The 18,223-nt window shown below is 37.9% G+C and overlaps 1 protein-coding gene across 3 annotated transcripts in view; it reads right to left on the reverse strand.

The window, feature by feature from the left end:
- TENM3 (teneurin transmembrane protein 3) overlaps positions 1–18,223 on the reverse strand; it is a 1,586,501-nt gene that overhangs the window by 549,684 nt on the left and 1,018,594 nt on the right. For all 3 annotated transcript variants that reach the window (XM_087874734.1, XM_087874727.1, XM_087874726.1), the window contains one exon: positions 9,839–9,911. The gene's annotated coding sequence lies outside the window, so the exon portion shown is untranslated. The remainder of the gene's footprint in view (positions 1–9,838; positions 9,912–18,223) is intronic.

An 18,223-nucleotide genomic window follows, 5' to 3' on the forward strand; every position in this document is an offset into this window, starting at 1 on the left:
AGTATGCTGATGACACCCAGCTGTACATCTCCACCCCGGACCACCCCAACGATGCCCTTGAAGTGATGTCTCGGTATCTGGAGGCCGTGCGAATCTGGATGGGGAGGAACAAGCTCAGGCTCAACCCATCCAAGACCGAGTGGCTGTGGTTTCCGATGTCCCGATATAGTCAGTTGACGCCATCGCTGACTATTGGGGGCGAATCGCTGGCCCCCACAGAGAGGGCTCGCAACTTGGGCGTCCTCCTGGACTCACGGCTGTCTTTAGAAGAGCACTTGACGGCAGTGACCGGGAGGTTCTTTCATCAGGTTCGCCTGATCCGCCAGTTGCGTCCCTTTCTGGATCGGGACTCCCTACACACAGTCACTCATGCCCTCATTACCTCCCGCCTGGACTATTGTAACGCTCTCTACATGGGGCTCCCCTTGAGGAGCACCCGGAAGCTCCAACTGGCGCAGAGAACGGCTGCGCGGGTGGTTATGGGAGCAACATGGCGCTCCCGTGTGACACCTCTTCTGTGCGAGCTGCACTGGCTCCCGGTGGTCTTCCGGGCACGCTTCAAGGTTTTGGTTACCACCTTTAGAGCGCTCCATGGCTTAGGACCTGGCTACTTACGGGACCACCTACTACCACAAACAGCCTCCCACCGGCCAGTACGCTCTCATAGAGAGGGGCTCCTCCAGGTGCCGTCAGCCAAACAATGTCGACTGGCGGCCCCTAGGGGGAGGGCCTTCTCTGTGGGGGCACCTACTATCTGGAACGAGCTCCCCCCGGAGATACGGAGGATCCCGGATCTGTGCACTTTCCGCCGTGCTTTGAAGACACTCCTATTCCAGCAGGCCAGCCTGGCCTAATTTTTTCCCCTTCTTTTAAATTTTTAAACTCAAATTTTAATTTGTTTTAAATTATTGGGAGTTTTAAATTGTCTCGGGCAAAAATTATTTAATTAGGTTTTAATCATGTTTTAACTTTCGTATTTATGTGTTTTATTTTGTGCCTGTTCACCGCCCTGAGTCCTTTGGGAGTAGGGCGGTATACAAATTTAATAAAATGAAAAAAATAATAATTAAATGTTTCAGTAATTTAAATTCCATTGTATTATTTCTGCTTTGAATATGAAGTTAGTTGAGGAATTAATTTTCCAGCTCACATATGAAATTGTGGGCATTTAACTATTTCAATGAAGCATAAGGGGTACATAGGGCATCTTCTTGGAAAGGATATATGGGACATCTTCTCCAACCACCTGCTTATTTGATTTGTAGGAATTCAAATTAAAGCATCCTTGATAGATGCTAACTAGCTTCTGCTAGAACTAGGGTTTAAGAATGCTTTCCACAGCTCCTGAACGACTCCAAAAAGTTTCCTTCCATACTGTCATGAGCTCTGAGCTGGGTTTGATTCTATCATTTGTTTGCCATGGCTAACCATGACTAGCAAGGCTCTAGCTATTGTTCCTGCACCTTTCATTGTTGAAATTCCTTGATAAACTAAGGAGAACTGCAACTGCCAAACAGGGAGAGGACACTTCAGTAGAAGATAGTCAGTCATTAAGATCTCAGCAAAACATTTAGAGACTTGGTGAGTATTAGCCTCTTACTCTTTAAGTTTAAAAAGAAGAGAAGGACCCAAATGGATGGTATTTTTTTTTTTTACTATTTATAAACTTCCCCAATCTAATTGACTTTGATCTGTATATATCAAAAACCAAAATGGAATATCTCAGTAATTAAAATAATTAAAAAATAAATAAAAATCCCATGAAAATGGGTATTGGTAGAAATACTACTATTAATAAGAGATATATTAAATACACAAATACACCCTTTAAAAAGATTGAAGAAGGAAATCACTGGTGAGATATGAAGTTTAATTCTTTGCCCTGTACTTTACTCTCAGAAATATTTGATATCCTCTCAAAGCTAATGTTTGCATTGGATTTTTTTTTAAATGGAGGACTGTTTTGATCATTGCAGCATTTTTATATCCTTGTTTCTGTTATATGGTTTTGAACCATTTCTGTAATACAGATCATTAATCATTCTAGTTCTTCTAAAATTCACAAAATTTGCCTATATGTTATAATGAAAATCATCTTTTATAATGAAGGTGACTTTTTCAAAAGAATGATTTAAAATCAAGGAATTGGAAGATATTTTTAGAGAAACGGGATTTGTCTTAATAATAAATTGTGGATACTGAGGCTTAAGGGGTGTTGGACAAATTGTGCTCTGGTGGGCCACTACTGAAGTTGCCAGGTTTTCTTGGCAGGGTGGCAAAAACACAGTCAAAAGCTGGCTGGGAGCTATCATTTTAAATTTCCACAAAGCCTCTGAATGCTCAATCTAGTAACATAATGAGGCAATATGGGAATTTAAAACAGATTTTCACATATTCAGCTGCCTAATATGGTATACCCAGGGCAAATAACCACTTTGATAATTCCTGGTCTCCATTACGACAGTGACAGCTGCCCTTGGTTCACTCACTTTGGCAACAAACCATTACCTATTTAAACAGTGGTAGCACAATCTATATTGTATGAATGGATGCATACAGTACATGGAGGAAAGCTATGATTTCAGCCTGATGAAAATATTCACTTCAAGAAGCACCCAGTCTTACAACAATGAATATATTTTAAGGAGTGATTCTAAAATGTATATTTAGTGGCTTCTTAATCTATATTATCATCGTCATTATAGTTTCAATATTTTAAAATCTGCTGCCTCAGATATATGTCTGATTAAAGAGTAATCACATGTCTTTGGAAGATAGGATAAATAGTGGGTATTTATACTGCTAGAATAGAGGACTCATCTATTTCAGGGTAGAATCTAAGACTCTGACAAGACTAATTCTTTGTGAGAACATGAAAGGATAGGTTTAACTTAAAGAAAGGCATATTCTGATTGAATGTCCCAAATAATCATTTTAAGAACAAAAATTGTGACAAGCAGCCTAATTACCTAGAAAGGTGGTGGATGATAAACTTTGAAGGTTTACTGGTTTACCAAGCATTGTGGGAATTGAAGAAACAGAAACAATTCTTAGAATGTTGTTTCAGGGAAACAAAAAGTGGATCTGACCATGATAAGAGAAGCAAACTGTGTTTACTTCTCTCTTATTGCATTGGCATCCTGTCATTCAACAGTCTTTTTTAAGCATGGCTAATTCATTTTGGGGAGAAGCCAATTTAAAGATCTCCATCTGGCTGCTGTGATCTGCTTTGTTGGCAATTCACGGAGTTCTTGATTCCACATGGCTAGAGTCCAGGAGATAACTCAGGAGCTGTCTTTCTATGTTAACTGGGGATTTATTTATTTATTTATTTAGCCCTATAACCCCTAATGAAGTAGATATCTAGGATGTCCTCTGCCACTTGTGGGCTCAATCCTTCTGGCTTCTACAGGAAGCCTATGAGGAGATAGTTACCTGGATCTTGGATGAGGTCAACACCTCTTTGCAAGACCCTTGAAAGTGGTTGAAGTGCACACCCTACCTTGGAGCTAGATGATCTTAGGGAATATTGTTGGGATGATGATGTGGGAACAACTAGAAAAGAGGAAAAACAAAAGAGGATCCTTTCGAGCTAGACTTCAGACCTGGAAACAGTCATCACTTGGATCATCTTGTCAGGACCTGGATAGTCCTCTTAGATCCCTCAGCAGCTTTAACATAATCAACCATGGTATCCCACTGGCCTGTCTCTTTCTGGGTTTGTGTGATTGCGAGAATTGGGACCACTGTGCAGCAATGATTGTGCTACTTCCATAGCAGCTGCTTCCAGCTGGTGACGAGTGGAGAAAGAGGTTGGCCTAATCGCCTGGCAGTACTTTTCCCTGCACTTTTAATATCTACATAAAGCTGCTAAGGAAGGCCATTCAAAGTTGCTAAGGAAGATGGTTTGAAATTCATGCTGGGTCATGCTGGAGGTGCTGATGCAATATAGTCCTGGTGCCTAGACAATTGTGTGTTTCAATTGGCTAAAGTTAAACCCAAGAAAAACATGATCTCAGCCTGTTCAATGTTATCTTCTCATGGGGACATATTACCTATGAAGATGGAGGTCTGCAGGTTGGAGATCCTAATGGCCCAATGGCCCCTGAGAAACATGTTAATATTCAGAAGTGGATATACTGGTGCCTCCCTGCTTCAATATAGTATAAAAAGGGAATGGAAATATAGCATAATCAGACTTGCAAGGTCCTATTATTATAGCCAATCTCAATCTCCTGGTCTAGTCTACCTAGTGGTAGGTAACCACTAGGTAGTTAACATTGGGGCAAAATACAACAACACTGGGGCAAAAAGTATACTAGGTCATATCCTTAATCATTACCTGTTTAAACTATTGTAATGCATTGAACCAGAGGTGGGATTCACTCACCTTCCCTACCGGTTCGCAAATGGGAACGCTCGCGCCACCTCTGCACCTGCGCACGGCCTTTTGCGCATGCACAGTAGTCGCACATTATGTCTGGGTGGGTGGGCAGAGCCTCCCGTAGTCGCTACTACTGGTTCATGCGATCTGGAGAGAACTGACTGAATCCCACCACTGCACTGAACTCATAACCACTGATGGTTAACAGAGAGATTTGAAGATTAGTATAAAGTTTGGGCTAACTTGTTGACTTTTGTTTCTTTTTTTATAGACAGAGACTTCCTCATCTAGAATATTTGTTTATTTAACATATGATTTTTGTTAAATAAGGATAGGAAAGCTTATAACATTATGTAAGGGGAGGAGAACGTATCCATTTTTAAAAATTTACTTTTCAGGTGAGTTTTTTATGTTCAATGTTAGATCTATTGGATATTTGGGCTTTCCCCCCCTTTTTCTTGTTATTAGTATTAGATATTCCTTTTTTTGTTTTGTTTTTTTGTTGTTGTTGATAAAAGAAATAAATTTATAAAAAAGACTGAGTGGCTTTAGTTTTTAGGATCTCCTGTATCTAGTAATTTTCCATCATTAACTGGATGGATCGCATTCTGAAAGGCAGAGTTGGTGTGCAATCTGGGCTTTTCCTGGACTCATAGCTCTGCTAAAGGACTAGATTATGGACATGAGGGCTTTTGTACAATCACTTGTAAACTGATCCTGAAATTGGGAAGCACGGTTTATGATCATCATACTTCCATATTGAACTATTTTAATGAGCTTTATATGGGGCTGCATGTGAAAACTTTATCTCATTCAAAATGCAGTGGCACATGCCAAATTAGCTATACCACGATATGCCCTGCAGTTATACAAGCTGCACTGGTTTATGGTAGATTTTAAGGTATGGAGTGTCACCTTTAAAGCTCTTTAAAGACATAGGGAAGTGCTGGCTAACCTTGCCATCGTATGTCAAAAGCGGGGGAGCACGGGGGGTCGTGCACGTGCCCACACCCATATTTCAATGCACCCCAACCCTCGCACTTGCGACCCATCCGCGCTCCCCCCGCTTTTGGCACGCAATGCCAAGACCCGTTTCCTGAATTCTGGTGGGCCGAGAAGGCCTGTTTTTCGCCCTCTCCAGGTCCTAGAAAGCCTCTGGAGCCTGGGGAGGGCAAAAAATGGGCCTTTTGGGCCCACCAGAAGCTGGGAAATGGGCTGTTTCTGGCCTCCAGTTTTCGCCCTAGAAAGCCTCTGGAGCCTGGGGAGAATGAAAAATGGACCTTCTGGGCCAACCAGAAGTCAGGAAACGGGCCATTTCTAGCCTCCGGAGGGCTGAGGAAGGCCGTTTTCACCCTCCCCAGGCTCCTAGAAAGCCTCTAGAGCCTGGAGAAAGTGAGAAACGGGCCTTCCGAGCCCACCAGAAGTCGGGAAACGAGCTTTTTCCAGCTTCCGGAGGGCCTCTGGGGTGGGAAAGGCCATTTTTGCCCTCCCCAGGCCCGAAAATCAGCTGGCTGAGCTAGGGCAATGCTCACGTGCCCACATATATGGCTCCGCGTGCCAACTGTGGCATGTGTGCCATAGGTTCACCATCACGGACATAGGGTCAGGTTCTCCTAACTCTGATTCTGGCACGGCATGCCCCAAGTCCCATTAGTGAAGCAGTGTCACCTAGTTGGCCCCAGGAAGCATGTCTTTCTTTCATGAGGAATCACCTTAACTTTTCATAAGATTATTAAGACCAGGCACTGTGATCAGGATATTGATGGAGCTCTGGCATAGTTTTATCTGGAACATTAACAATGTGATCTTTAAGGGGCTTGACTCAATTTTTTTTGCACTGGACTTAAATAGTTTGAGTATATTTTATTTCTGGTTACTGCCCAGAATTAATTCAGGGGAGGGGGGAAGGGAGAGAAGGAGAGAGAAAGGGAGGGAGGGAGGGAGAAAGAGAGGGTTATGATGGATTGCAGCTTCACTTCAACCAGAGATTTAAACATTGCTCATCCCTGTCATATTTGATTTTGAGCCACATATATATTAAAAAAGAAATATGTGACAGTAGAAACATGCACAAGCTCACAGTAACAATTAAAAAAACTCTATGCTGTTATGACTGACAGATGTAAGCTAAATTTTTGAGTTTCAATTTTTTGTAGGGAAATGATTGTACAGTATTCATTTCGTTAGGATGCAGCATATCTATGTAACTACTTATCTGTCCCAGAAAGTAGACAGTTATGAATAGTTACTGATCAATGTGCCTCTCATAGGGGCACTAGAACATTCAAGCCTCTACATTAGCTATTAAATCTAAACGCTAACCCAAGGAAAATTCACTATAAGACAGGAGCAATTTTCCAATAACTGACAAGAGATAGGTTTGAAGAATGGATAGTTAAAGATTGACATGCTTTATTATATTGGTGCTCATACAAATTGCTGTTTTTCTGAAGAAACAAAGTCATTAGACAAAGTGTGAAGGAAATGGAAGGCATTATTGATAATGTTTTACAAAAGAAAGTACTTCTATATCTAATATATATTTTGCTAGATAGCTCATGATTCATTAGATTATTCTTCTTTTCACATATAATATAGGCTTAAATCTATATTAAGAATAACCCTGATGAAGATGCCAGCTCCTCCTCCGAACTGTTTGCCATTTTAGCTGGGGTGGGGGGTGGAAGTGGGGAAGGAAAACAAAAGGAGCTGTGAACCCTCTCCCTATTTTGGCTTGTGCCAAGGGTCTCATCTCTCTGAGGAGGAAGAAGGCTCACCTGTTAAATGCCAGCATCCCCAGCCAGCTTTACTTTGCCAGCAGAGTTGCTTTCTTGTTCTTTTTTCACTGGGCACCATCATAAAGATATTTAAAATTTTGGGTTGGTTCCAAAGCAGCTAATAGCTGCTTGTTTGTTGGGTCTTCCCACCAGCCTATTGGGAACAGGGGCCGTATGGAGGTAAAAAGACAATGGGGATATACCCCTTCCTTGCATTACACATCTTACAGGTTTCTAGGAGATGTTAAAGCAGCCATGATGGTGCCAAACCAGACACAAATTTGGCAAATCCCAATCCCATAGGAGTCATGGGTTCTGGTTTTTGGATGAATTCTATAAGTAGTATATAGTAATATACAGATAGCAGCACAAACACTAATGTTCCTAGAAGAGGATATTCCAAATTAAGTACAATAATGCCTATTAGTAAGTATAGAAGCATCACTAATTTTAAAGTATCCTATAGGAAATTTGCCCTGAGGTACAGTATACTGTAATATTAATACTAGAAAATGCATTTTTTACAAGATTCAGAGTTACATTAAGAATAGATAGTTGAAGAATTTTTTCTCTTAATTTAACAATATTTTTTCAGCACAAATTCTTTTTGTATAATTAGGCCATCTTGATGCAGGAAAAAGTCTAACATGGTACATTATGATAAAATTTCGTTCTCCAAACTGAGATAAGTAATGCTACAAAATGAATATAGAATAGATATGACTGTATGACTTCAATACATATAATCCTTGACTTACAACAATAATGGAGCCTAAGTCATGATGGTTGTAAAGTGGGTCTTCCATGTAATTTTATGACTTCTTTGTGTGTTTGCTTCTTAAGCAAACATTGTAGTTGTTAAGGATCAATTGTTTGCTATGGGCCGGTTTTGCCAAAAAAAGTAGAAGCAAACGCCATATAACATGACATATAATATGGTGACATGACCATAGGATGCCACAGACCACTGTAAATGCAAGCTGGGTGCCGAATGCCCAACATGTGGTCATGTGATCGGGTGGCTATTGGAACTTCCAAAATGGACTGTAAGTGCCCCTGTAGAAATCTGTCATGACTTTGAATGGTTGCTAAATTAAGGATTATTTGTATTGATATCCACTCTAATCTTTGAATTATAATACTGTAGTCTTATTCTATTATTAACAAAAAAACATTTCACTCCTTTACAAAGCTCTTGCCCAATATGTTTGTGACGGGTAACTCCTGTCCATCTTTAGGTTATAGGAATCAACTACTACATTTCTATACAACTTAGCAAAATTAGTGATCAAAGATTTTATAGAGAAAGCAACATTCCCTTCTAAAGCTTATTTTATTTTAACAAAGCAACAGGGAGGCACAGTAATCCACATTATATATATATATATCTAAAAACCATAATTCTACTGCAAAGTAGAAGATTGGATAATGTAAATTAAAGTGGTGCCTTTGGAAAAGAGCATGAGAGTATATGGAAAATCTGCTCTTCAACATCCGTTGGATAATATCTACTACACAGTGCATCCATAATCTACTTTTAAATGTAACAGTAAGACCTAATGAAGGGATAGAGAAATCAGCAAGATAGACAGGGGATGGGAGGGAGAGGAGAGAGAGAACATACTCAAACATAGGCATAGGCACATCCAAGAAGCTACTTTCTGACAAAACAATTTCATCTGCATAATAATAACCGGAGTCTGAATCTTTCCAGCAATAACAGTGCTGCTGATATTGCTGAGAAGGAACTGCTAAAATCCCATATCAATAATTTCTTCACTTTCCTGCAACAACCTAATTTGTTGTTTGGTTGATTAGATAAAATGAATGATTAAAATAACAGACAATGCAGAAATTACAGTGACTTTTGAAGGTAAAACTCTGCATCAGTTTTAAATAAGGCTTTAAAAATATGTTGGTGAAATAGTAAATATACTTGATTCAAAGAATCCTATTTATCAAGGTTCACAAGGTTTGCACTTAAATTTGTCTAGTTTTGAGAAAACTAATTGAGAGTGGAGCAGGGATCATAAAACCACCTTCAAATCTCCATGGTTATTTCATAAATTTATTTCATAAATTTTGCTCAGCATAATCAAGACCTGCAAGTTCAATCTAATTGCAAAGGGCCCTAATCCAGCAAGGGAAAAAAATTCTATCTTAGTTTCCTGATCTAAATTACTCTTCTCCACTTACATGCCTACAGGATTAAAATATGATGATGTTCACTCATTTTTCTGCCCTGTGATTCCTAAAGGGGGAAACATAAAAATTCTGTTCTAGAGTAGAAAAATTTACATTGGGATAATGGTTTAGAGAAAACCGCTAAATTCCTCTCCTCTTCTAAACTGTATTTTTCCAATAGTTTCTCTTAATTGTTGACAACATGAGAATTCAATCAAGTCTTTTTTGCCTGTTAAATAGTTAAATTTTTAGTTTGAAACAGCCAACCTTCTTCTATCTCTATCACATTCAATGACAATGTTTATTACTCTAGCTCCTCTTTAAAGTCATATCTGTTTTTCACAAATGATTGTCAATTATTATTAAAATGAAAATAAAGCAAAGTCATATTTTTAAAGGTGAAATAATCATTTCATAGCTTTATGATTTGTCTCTTGTTACTAAAAATAATTCAGTTTGAAATACATCAACATCATAAAATATACTAGCTTACCTTTTCTCCTTTCACTCTGTCTTTGTTTTCTGCTTATGCCAGGTATCCTCAGAGATACTTATGTTCATTAAATCTGTAAAACACATTAACACAGAGGGGAAAAAAACATCAAGGATTTTGAAAGATAAATTTTGCATTTATTTTGTATGTTTTTAAGAACTAATATTATTCCTAATAAGACAACATTTTGTGTAAATTATGGAGATGTCTGCAGGATCCATCACTGTTGTCAAAATGCCAAAAACTCTGTTATACCATCACAACACAAGCTCTGCCCCTTTTGTTTGCAAGTACAATAGGGGTGAAACTTGAATTGAATTAGCTAATGCTGCTTTGATCATCTGCCCTTGTTCCTTCCACTAATAATTATGCTTTATATAAGTGTGTAAAGTGCCTATCTTTTGTGTGTTTGGGAATATTTATAGAAAATATATTACAAACCCATCAAATATATTTAACACAAATGTAGTCTTGTATTATTTTATGTAGAAAATATTTTTTTATGAATACACATAACCCACAAATATATATCACAACAGATATAACAAGACAACAATGAGAAAATTCTATGTTGGGTGCTACAGACATTGACTTTTTAAAAATCTTGGCCTAACCATGGATTATAAATTCTTAACATAGGGTATAAATGGAGCAAAAAGAGAAAAAATAAATTTCATTATCTGAAAAGGGTGAAGCAAGACATAATCTGATTAAAAGAAACCTGTATTACGGGAAAAAAGTTATAAAATATTTGAATCACAGAAATCTGGCTTAAGAATTTATTTTAGCAGGAAGGAAAAATTGAGTTATTGGTATATAAATATATACAGCTATGTTCAAAATCTATGCTGACTGATGATTATGGCAGATAATTTGGGGTGGAAGTAATCCACAGAGGGCTAAGACTTTAATATTATGAATTTGTGCCTCAAATGAAGAAAAAATAGCATTTTACAAAGGACTTATGGATAAATTATTGGATTTTTCTTATGAAAATTGATGTTTGCTGGGAGATTGGAATTAAATAGTATTTCTATAAAAATGCAGAACTTCTTAAAAATACACAGGGCTTTTTTAAAAATTTAATGGATAATTTGTAGCTTGTTGATGCATGGATATATAAATATGGTGATTCAAAATAATATACTTATTTTTCTGAAAGACAGAAAAATATCTTTTTCAAGATGTCTAAGATGGCTAATAATGTTTATTATGTGGAAACATTACCATTACCATTACTTTGAATACAATAAATTTAATTCTGAAAAGAAAGAATGTATGTTTTAGGTGAAATTGAATGAGATGTTGTTACAAAAGGAAATCATAATGGAAGACTGTAAAAAAAGTTAAAGGAATTTTTTTTTTAGAATAATCTTAATAAAGGCACAGAAGTAAGGATTGTTATAAGTAAGGCTATGTAAGAAGGTATTTTATACAGTGTACCTAATAAATTTAAAAGAAAGCGCAAGAGAAAGTATAAATCACAAATAAAAAAGGGAAATACAATTTTTAAAAATTCAAGGGATACCAACTATTACTCGCCAAACTAAGCTTTACAGAGGCAATTATCTATGTTAAAAGTGCGAGATTAAAATAAATGAGTAAAGATGAACTATGCAAAACAAAGAAAAAGTATTTACCAAGATTATAGAGAATCAGAAACAAAATTTGAATTGACTTTTAACAATATGAAAATCTTGTGAAGCTATTCAAACCACAAAAAGCATCTGATCCAGATGGGTTTCCAGCTTCTTACCATAAATGTTTTGAAGATGAATTTTTACAATCATTACATAAATGATGAATATTATTCCAATATTTTTTTGCTTGATAGCAAAAAAAGAGGCTAATATAGCACCAATATCTAAAGAGAGACAGATATGACTTTAACAATAAATATTGAATAATGATTATAAATTCTTTATACCATTTTGGGTGAAAAGTTAAAGATAATTTTAGAGGACTTTTTTTTCATGAAGATCATTGCAAGTTTTAACCTAAAAGACAATTGCAAAACGAAATGTTTTGGATATTTTGGAGTACTTGGAACAACATAATGAAAAACAAGCAGCATTAATATTCTTAGATGCAGAGAAGGCCCTTGATAATTTGAACTGGATTTTTTTGTTTAGAGTTCTGGAACACAAGAACCTTGGAAATAATTTTATTGAATGGGTAAGATCAACTTATATTTTTCCAAAAACCACAAATACTTGTAAATAAAAAACTAAAAAAAAACATAGTGAATTTCAAAAGATACAAAACAAGGATGTCCTCTGTCTCCATGTTTATTTACTTTAGTTCCTGAGGTGAATAGAGATATAAAATAAGGGGAGAGAATTATGGGAGTTAATAAACTCATAGTTAATAAACTATGGGAGGGAGGGAGGGAGGGAGGGAAAAAGAGAGAGAGAGAGACAGAGAGAGACAGAGACAGAGAGACTAGTCCAAGGTTATTCAGCTGACATTCATGCCTAAAATGGGACTAGAACTCACAGTCTCCCGATTTCTAACCTGGTACCTTAACTACCAGACCAAGCTGGTTCTGATACCAAACTCGTACCAGAACAATTATGTAAAACCACATATAAAGGCATTTCAAATGTATGTTGGAAATGTGAATAACATAAAGGGACATTTTATCATGCTTGGTGTACATATAAAAGGATTTAAATATATATATTAATTCAGAGGATTTTCAAGATTATTGTTCAATTGAAGCCAGAACTTTTCCTTCTAGGCATGATAAACAAATAGTTAGAAAAAAGTCATGAAAAGTCATGGAATACAGTCATATACTGTATTATTTCAATATTGTATATGATTACTCTGGTGAGACTATTACATGCACAGAGATGGAAACATTTGACACTACCCAATGAAGGAATGGTTGATAGTTTTGCTAAAATGTATAAACGACTTTTTTTAAAAAAAAGAAAATATATTATTTACATTTACTGGTGACTGGAAACCTCTTATGGACTTTTTACATAAAAATGAAAAAAAAACACCTTGTGATTAATGGCTTTGAGGATTATACAAGAGAGATAATACAAAGAAGAGTATTATGCTGTAAATTTAGAGAGGGCTAAAATATAATTGTACTTATAGCTCTGTGAAGAACATTGGAAGCCAGTACTTTGTATCTGTTTTTCTTTCTCATTTTTCTTTAACTTTTTTCTTTTTTTCACTTTTTGCTTTTGTGTAGGTTATTTCTTATTCTACTAATGTTCAGATCTGTGTATACAGTTTTAATAAGCTCAAAAGTTCTTTTCTTCCTTAGCATACTTTTACTAAAGCTATTGCTAGTAAACATCCATAATAATAGCTAGGGAACCGATAACAGATACAATACCATTTTACCCAGCAATTATATGTTATAGAAAAATATAAGTTCTTGGATCTTTATGTAGTGATGTTGCCCTAAATGTTAAAACATGTAATCCTCCACAAACATGCATAGGGTTCTGTGTTAGAGTACAATCAAAATACATGAAGTTAATGACAAATTCCATTGATTAAAATGCAAGTCTCCTTAAGGAATGAGAATATTTTCACAACATATTGTTCTTTGCGATACTGCTCTGCCCACACACTTTCTTTCTGGTTCATGAGGATTACTGGTAAAACCTGCTGAGATGCAACCTCCCATTTATAATGTCTCAATGATTTGTCACACACGTTTAAAATAATTGGTATCATATGACAGGGTAACATGAAAGAGCTGTCCTTCCTGTGATATATGTAGGAACACCTGTTCAAAAATATTCAGGGAATAATCAAGACCTTTTGCCTTTTCCATTTTCTTGTGTAGCTTGCTACTAATTAGATTAACTGAAGTTAAAAAGTTGTGCAACATTACTAGTTCTAGTAATTATCTTGTAAGTATCTACAAGAAACTTCATAAATTCTAGAAAGTAACTGAATATTTTAATATTAGAAAATAGCAAAAATACAAAAATATTATTTAGTATCAGTTTTTCTTTAAAAAAGAACAAAGAATATAAATACATAAAATATAGATAATATGACATTTAAAAAGTAACTTTTTTACTTTTAAAAGTAAAAATTTCTAATTCTTAAGCAGCATTTTAATGTAATAATATATAATCTATTCAACATAACACATTTATATGAATGAAGGAAATAAATTAGTTTATAGATAAAATAAAAGCACATAATTTGCTTTTCGTTTAAAGGAAATACATTAGTTTGTGGACATTCATATGTAGAAATATCTAAGTAAACAATGACTAAACTGTCATCTGTCAGGGCCTGAAGGATGTTGTTTTAAAAAAAACAGGGTTTAAAAGGAAAATTGCCTTGAAGTAACACCCTGCTTTAAACGTAGAATGAGAAGTTTTTCCATTACATAGTCCAGGTAGATAGTAGAATGTAGTGGATTTTTTGGCTGGCAGTTTATCAGCCCACCTGATATTAGCATGTGCAAAACTTTTTTTTTTTTTGCAGGATTAGAACTTTGAGTGCATGTTCCAACAGAGGCTGTCTGTCTAGCCACTTCCAAACCTTAAGTCTTTAAATGAGCCCTACCCAGGAATGGCAAAGTTACCATAGTTGGGGTTACTACAGAAGGAACAACTGCAAAAGAAGTTGTCCCTTGAAATCTCTGAAGCTGAAAGTAGTTGCAGTGAATAACTGAAGAGGAGGTAATAGTGCAAGATGCACTCTACATGTAGCTAGAATTATTAGATGTCCAGCAAAAGGATTTCATTTCTCCCTCTGTTTAGCAGGCATACCCTTAAAATCAATATTTTCTGTTTTCCTGAACAGCTTTTCCCTGTGGCACAGCACTTCCCCTATTAATTGATTAGTACTCTCCAGCCAGCTTACACTGCTACCTGAAATTGACAAAACCTTAATCAGTTACATGTGGAAGGTTTTTGCCTTCTAACTGGCTCTAGCACATTGTGAGATTGAAAAAACAATATTTCTGATGCTGGAGAAAGTAATTTCAGGTACCTGTAGACTCATGTACATTTTTGGGGAAGTTTTTAAACTGTAAATTTTGTTGATCACCATGTCTTCCTTTTTTCCTGATTTGTCCTCCTTTCCAATTGTCCATCTCCTCCTTGGCTTGTTCAGATATCTGGTAATCCTATGTGTAGCTGGAAAAAGATTTGTTCAACCTTTTCTCCTTTTAAATGGCAGTAAGGAAGTGAAGGTGGCCTCTTCAAGCCTAAAAGTTCTTTTATTTATTGGTTAGTGTTAATAAATTGTGGTAGTGGTAAATTATCTACTATACAGAATTTATTTTTTGATTTAAGTGCTTACCTGGCATATATCATGATTTTGCTCATGGGAGATAACAGTGTTCATGATACAACAGGCTATAGCAATGATAGCGAATCTTTTTGGCACCGAGTGCCCAAACTGGAACCTGCATGCATGCACATGCATGTGTGTGTGTACACGTACCGGACCGCCGGAAACCCAAAGCTGGCCAGCTGGTCTTCGGGTTTCCGGCCAGCTGGTCTTCGCATGCATGCCTGTTTTTTGGCTATTTTTCGGGCCGTTTTCAGGCCGTTTTCAGGCTGTTTTTCAGGCCATTTTCAGGGTGTTCTTTGGGCCATTTTGGCCCAAAAATGGTGTGAAAACAGCCTGAAAATAGTCCCAAAACAGCCCAAAGATAGCCTGGTTTTTGCCTGTTTTTCATGCCTTTTTCCAGCGCCCCGGCACCTGTGAAGACCAGCTGCCTGGCGTGCATGTGTGCACCAGAAATCAGAATAGCTGGCAATGGCACACGTTCCCACAGAGAGGGCTCTGGGTGCCACCTCTGGCACGTGTGCAATAGGTTCACCATCATGGGGCTATAGTTTGATGTGGATTTGCTAAGTTATCCACATAGTGGTTATATTCTGTTTTGAAACCTGTAAGACACTCTGGATGAGGCCAACACCATGTATCACCCAAAAATGTCTGAAATTTGCAACTGGTACAAAATAGAACAGCTAGGATGATGACGGGGGCAAGGTACAGCAATTATATGAAGCTGAAATACTTTATCAGAAAGAATGTAAGCCTTGGCAATGATCTTAAAAGCCCCAATTGGTTTAGAGCAGAGTTGTTAAACTCCCAGTCCATGGACCAGATGCATCACATGCTGGCCATGCCCACACCCAGTTTAGTGAAGGGAAAAAAAGTCCCAATATGTTACGTGATATGGCCGTGACGACGTGAGTTTGACACCAGTGGTTTAGAGCAGGGATCACCAACCTTTCGGACCTCAGGGACCAGTAAATTCATAATTTTAAATCCCACGGACCACTAATATCACCTGCCTTATGACCGGCTGGGTGGGGGTGGCTAGGTGGTCATGTGACTGAGTGGGCATGGCCAACTCAATGTCACTCACATTGAGGGGTGCCTCACTGGCCTCTACTTATCCCTACCAGCTACTCCTCGCCTGCCTGCCCAGCTCCTTAGGGCCCCATCAGGAAGCAGTTGTTGGAGCTAAGCAGCCACCACAAGAAAGAGTTGGCAAAACAGCTGGCTCATTTCAAATTGGATCTGAAGGAGGCTCAGCAGAAGCACTTCACTGAGGACTAGGAGCATAGGCTTTCCAAGCAGAGGGAAGACCTGCAGGAGTGCAAGGCCAGGTACCGGCACCTGGGGGCTCAGCGGGCTGAGATGGTGAGCAATTCCAGGCCATGATGCAGTCCCACTGGAACAAGGCCCTCCAGCTCTTTGACACCAGCAGCATTTCCCTCCAACCTTCGCCCAAAGCCCCACACCAGGAGGCTGAAGCCGACCCCAAGTTGGAATTTCTGCCCCCCTCCAACCTGCACAAAAAGACCCTGAAGGGGGAGACTCTCTGCAGCAACACAAACATTCATTGCATGTATCCGGCCCGGGGGCCGTAGTTTGAGGACCCCTGATTTAGTGCAATATAAAAATTGCAAACAATTTTTCTGCGGACCACCAAAATTTTCTCGGGGACCACCAGGGGTCCACGGACCACCAGTTGGTGACTGCTGGTTTAGAGTTTGAATATCTAAAGAACAGTTTCTTGTTATGAATCTGGCTCATAAAAGCTACAGGAGAGACCTTAGAAGATTAGAGGCAAGATTTTCTGGCATGCAAGAGAGGACCTTCTCCTCTCTTGCTCATAAATTGTGGAAAACTCTCTTTGGGATTATATTTGGTCCCATTCTCTCTGCATTTAGAAAATCTGTTAAAATACATTTCTTCCACCACCAACATCTGACAAAATTGCTTTAAGCATAAAGTTCTGTGTTTGCTTTTAATTTTATTCCCTGTTTCAAAAATCAAAATAATGCATAGGATTCCACAGAACAAATATTATGTTACCCAGTATGCCCTAACATAAGTCCTCCATAAAACCAATCTTTCATATTCAGTTTTGGGGTTCCACTACACTGAAAGAGTAGCACCATAGCAGTTATGTCAAAAGGAGATTGAAAAACATAATTTGTCATCTGCAATAACAGATGGTGAGAAGGCAAGAGAGGAAATACTGGAAATATGTGCTCAGTTATCAGATCAGAAGAAACCTTCAATCAGACCATTATTAGAGCTTTTTTTCTACATCCATTTCATTTGGTATATAGCTATTTCAGTTACACCTTATTGAACCCTAGTCATATCTTGGTTCTGTGTGATTGTGTTCCCTGGCTCTCTTATTGTTGTCAATTAATTTAGTTTAAAAATGTTTTTTAGTTCCACTCTTGCCTAACCCATTTTCATATGAATTTGTTTAGTTTTTAATGCAACTTTCCCTTCCCCCTTTCCTATTTTCTTTCTTCCTTTACAGCATGTGTGTTTTATTTTATATCATTTTAAGACACATTTTCAGTTGTACTAGGTAGACTTCAATTTATGATGGCAATTGAAAATTTCCATCCTAGGCAATTGCGATGCTAAGCAATGAGAAGGTACATGAGAGATGTGGCACAGGTTGGGAAGGATTATGGAGGGTGTGCTATACTGAAAGGGAGTGTGCAAGAGGTTCCTAACAAGAATTGAGAAAGGTGTTTAAGGATGCGAGGGTTTTTATGAGAAGCACAGTACAGGCTGAAACAAGGTGTGTAACGAAGCAAGGCGGTGTTCAAGAGGTGCTCCACAGACTGGGAAGACTGGAGAAGGGTGTGTGAGAAGTGCTGCAGGGCGAACAGGATATGCAATGGTGTGAGGGAGTGCAAGTGCCATGTGAATTGGGTAGGGTGCTTGAGAATACTATGTGGGTCAGGGAGAGCACATGGGGGTATGAAGAAGGTAAAGGAGGGTACAGAGGAGTGAGGGAGTCATGGCAAAGGTCATGTAGGTTGTGTCTTGGGGTGCACATATAGTTAGTGCAGGACAAGCACAGAAGGGCTTGTCCTTGGAAAGATGCCTGGGTAGAAGAGA

This window comes from Pantherophis guttatus, chromosome 8 (assembly GCF_059756535.1).
Source record: "Pantherophis guttatus breed Tessera chromosome 8, ASM5975653v1, whole genome shotgun sequence".
Classification (NCBI taxonomy): Eukaryota; Metazoa; Chordata; class Lepidosauria; order Squamata; family Colubridae; genus Pantherophis; species Pantherophis guttatus.